At 33.8% G+C, this 4,246-nt stretch overlaps 1 long non-coding RNA gene across 1 annotated transcript; it reads right to left on the bottom strand.

Annotated features, from left to right (window-relative positions):
• Positions 1-631: 631 nt before the first annotated feature.
• Positions 632-3,778, bottom strand: LOC107952622 (uncharacterized). Its single transcript, XR_005909100.1, has 3 exons — positions 3,665-3,778; positions 3,100-3,187; positions 632-899 (listed from the first exon to the last, which is right to left on the bottom strand). It is a non-coding gene; the product is annotated as an uncharacterized lncRNA (long non-coding RNA).
• Positions 3,779-4,246: the final 468 nt, after the last annotated feature.

Below are 4,246 nucleotides of genomic sequence, written 5' to 3'. Positions count from 1 at the left end.
GGTTTAAGGTGAATGGAAGCTGTGCACCAGGTAGGAAACCGGAAAAGAGGTGGTGAGCCCATCGGACTGCTTAAGTACCAAGCTCCCTTCGGATCTAATCCTAGACATGCATACTGCCATTGCCACACCTTAACGTCATGGATATTTCTAGAAAACCGATTTGATTAAGTCATTTTTAGGAAAAGTGATTAATTTTGGAAAATACTTTCATTGCGGAAGCTTTTGTAACACCCCTTACCCGTATCTGACGCCGGAACAGGGTACGAGGTATTACTGGACTTAAGTACTTATAATCATTTAAAACTAAGACATAAAATTTCATCAAATTTTAAACTTTTCAAACATATATAATTTGTCCCTTAAAAGGGCCTACGAGGCCCAAAACAATCATTGAAATTGGTTTGGAAACAAACCGAAATCTTTCAGACACTTAGTAATTTTTTTTACCAAAGCAGGGTCACACGCCCGTATCTAGACCCCGTGTAAAAATTAGCTAGCTACTGACTTGCTCACACGGCTAGACCACACACCCGTGTGGTGGCCGTGTTCTTCACACAGCTGAGACACACGGTCGTGTCTCAAGCCCATGTGTATCATATGCTATTTTCCAGGCCCTTTTTGTGTTCTTAACTTAGCCACACCAAGATATTTATCTATGCATACATAAAATAGGTTTACATAACTTTAACCATTATGAGCCAAATCTTATGGCTATATACAATGAAGCAAAATGAGCCTATACATTTGGCTAAATCATAATATTACCTAATATCAATAACTTATTATCTATACATGCCACTTATTTGACAATAAATAAGAATTACCATTATTCTAATTTGATAAACTAATAGTGTGATGATACTTCCGACGATCTCCAACCCCGAGCCAACCTGACAACACTAAGAGAAATGGGAAAATGGTGTAAGCTTAAAAGCTTAGTAAGTTGGAATATTAATAATAATAAGCAATTTAATTAACAATATTATCCCATTCCTCAATAAATATGCTCAAGAAAATAGAATCATTAATCACATGATTTCATCTTTTTACACAAGATCAGCTAAGGCTGTTTTCCTGAATCATAGTCACTAAATTATTTATATCTGGAGCTACGAAACTCCAAATTAAGTTCCGTTAATTTTCCATGAAACTAGACTTATTTTCCTTTCTTCCATAAAATTTCCAGAATTTTTGGTTAAGCCAAATAGTACAGTTTATTCCTGAAAGTTACCCCTGATTCATTGTCTGACAGTTCCGACCCTTCTGTACTAAAGTTCAATTATCTCATAGTACAAGACTTGAATAATGTTCTCATCTATTTCTCTTGAAACTAGACTCATATGTATACTTACTAATTTTTTTCTATAATTTTTGGTTGGGCCAATTAGTACAGTTTATTAGTTAAAATCTCCCCTGTTTCAGGGTATGACCACTCTGACCCCTGTGCACTACGAACCGAATTTCTTCCTGTACAGAATTCCAACGACCAGGCTGTTTATTTCCCCTAAAAAATACTCAATAAGGAATCCATGCATGTAAGGTATGGCTCTTAATAATATTTATACAATTTTTGGTGAATTTCTAAAATCAGAATAGGGGATCTCGAATTCATTCAGACCCTGTTTCACAAGAATTCAAATATCACACAATATGGAATTCTTTTTCTTCTCCTGTTTCTTTCATGTGAATATAGACTCATTAAGCTTTAATCCCATATTTTATTCTGCCTCTAACTCATTTTCCATTATTTTTAGTGTATTTTCAAAGTTACACTACTGCAGTAACTGAAATCTGTCAAGGCTAAATTACTCATTCATATTTTCGATATACCCGTTGAACTATTTGGAATAAAAATTGGATACTCGGGAATCTCGCACACTAAGTGCCAATATCATGGCCCGAAGCCAAATCAATGTAACTTTAATGACATGCCCTTTGTATCCTAATTTATTCCTAAGGTTCAACAGGAATTTCCAATGCCAAATTTTCATAAAATACTTCCGTACAATCATAATCGTCAACAATTCAATTATACAGCATTAAATCTCAATTATAATAATGCTTATTAACAAGCTCATACATACATGTATATACCTGTACCGATCCATAACAAAATCATACTTACACGAAATGTCGCTGCACAATCGATGTCTTGCACGCTAAGTGCTATACCGGATGTTTCGCACACTAAGCGCCATCCTCGATACTTCGCACATTAAGTGCCATTTCAGATGTTTCACACATTAAGTGTCATCATCAATACCTCATACACTGTGTCATTTCGGATGTCTTGCACACTAAGTACCATCCTCAATACTTCGCACACTAAGTGCCGTTCGTTTGGTCAATAAATCATTAATCATTAAAATACTCATAAATATTCCATTTATATGATTCCAACGCATTAAATGCTCAATATAATAATACTTAATACGTACGAACTTACTTGTTTATAACCTTGCCACATCCCAGTCACTTAATGAACACATCATTCACATAACCAAGTTCCTGCACTTATTCCTCACAAAACTCACAAAGCAGTACATAGTAAGTTTCCTGTTGAACACTTCGGATCAATACTCGATACTTGGTGGTTTCAGCACATAGCTCCACCCATCATATAGTTCGGCTCTCTTGTACGCATGGTGAACACTTAGTACCACCCATGTGACCTAGCCAGTTTATCTCGTAGCTCTCTTGTCTACATGGTGTCCTTCACCTGGAACCACACATGCGACCTAGCTAAATATATCCCGTAGCTCTCTTGTCTACATGGTGTACACATAGTATCACCCATGCGACCTAGCTACATTATAATGTCTCGTAGCTTTATTGTACACATGATGTGCACTTAGCACCATACATGTGACCTAGCTACGTACCATCTGTATCATTCAATCTTTCCGAAGGTTCAACCGAGATTTCTCTCTCTTTTCCAACAATTTCACCAATCAAGTAATTATCAACAAACATATTTCCAATATTATTATAAAATATCATAATACAAGTAAAATTGATGTATTACTTACATATAAACTTACATCTCATTTAATATCAAGGCAATAACATTATTGCAGTATTATTATCATACCAACTTACCTCAAATGCCGAAACGACTAACTTTCCTGACTTAGCACACAACTTTGTTCTTCCCTGATCTTAATCCAAAATTTCATGTTTTCTTGATCTAACATGTCAAATAACACTTATTTAACACATTTTATCAACACACTAACCAATTCAATTCATATATCAAAATTTGGAAAATTTACAATTATGCCCCCTAACTTTTCAAAAATTACACTTTTACTCCTAGGCTCGTAAAATAATTTTTTATTCAATTTCTATAAGGTTTAAGACATGCTGAACATTTTTCTCTTCTATGACAACTCCAAATTTTCACTAATTCACACACTTATGACCAATTTATAACTTTTACAATTTAACCCCTTTTTGACATTTTTACCGAAATTCATTGAATAAAACTCATATTTAACACATCAAACATTCATTATCCACTATAAATCATCAAAACACAACCATATCATGAATGGGTAAATTTTTAAACTCTAATTTCTCTTCAATCAATTGGTAGAAATAGAAAATTTAAGCTTCGGGGATCTCAAAAATACGAAAATCATTAAAAACGGGACAAAAATCGTACCTATATAAGCCATAGAAGCTTGGCCGAATGGAGCTCATCCATGGCTGCCATTTTCGGTTCTTTCCCACGGTTGAAGAAGAAAGAATGGAAAAAAATGATAGCTTTTATCATTTTTGTCTTATTAGGTTATTTTAATTAATTTACAAAATTACCCTTTTTATTTCAACCAAATTTCAAAAATACCAAACAAATATCCATTCACTAACTTATTAAAGGAATAATTGTCACATAAGGACTTTCAATTTAAAACTCATAACAATTAGGCACCTCATATATAAAGAACTCAACTTTTGCACTTTTTACAATTTAGTCGTTTTGACTAAATTGAGTGCTCAAACGTCAAAATTTTCGAATGAAATTTTTACGAAATATTTTCATAAATTTATAGACTATAAAAATATAATAAAAATAAAAAATTTTCTCGTCGGGTTTATGGTCCCGAAACCACTGTTTTGACTAGACCCAATTTTGGGCTGTTACAGCTTTGCTTGTTGTCGTGTTATTTTGAAATCAACTGTTGTTTTTGAAAACGCGCCCTAAAGCTATCCAATTTCAACAGTTAAAATAAGTAATACCTATCTT

The sequence above is a fragment of the Gossypium hirsutum genome, chromosome A02 (assembly GCF_007990345.1).
Source record: "Gossypium hirsutum isolate 1008001.06 chromosome A02, Gossypium_hirsutum_v2.1, whole genome shotgun sequence".
Lineage (NCBI taxonomy): Eukaryota > Viridiplantae > Streptophyta > Magnoliopsida > Malvales > Malvaceae > Gossypium > Gossypium hirsutum.
Note: the sequence above shows the minus strand (reverse complement) of the source record. Positions and strands in the feature narration are given on the sequence as shown.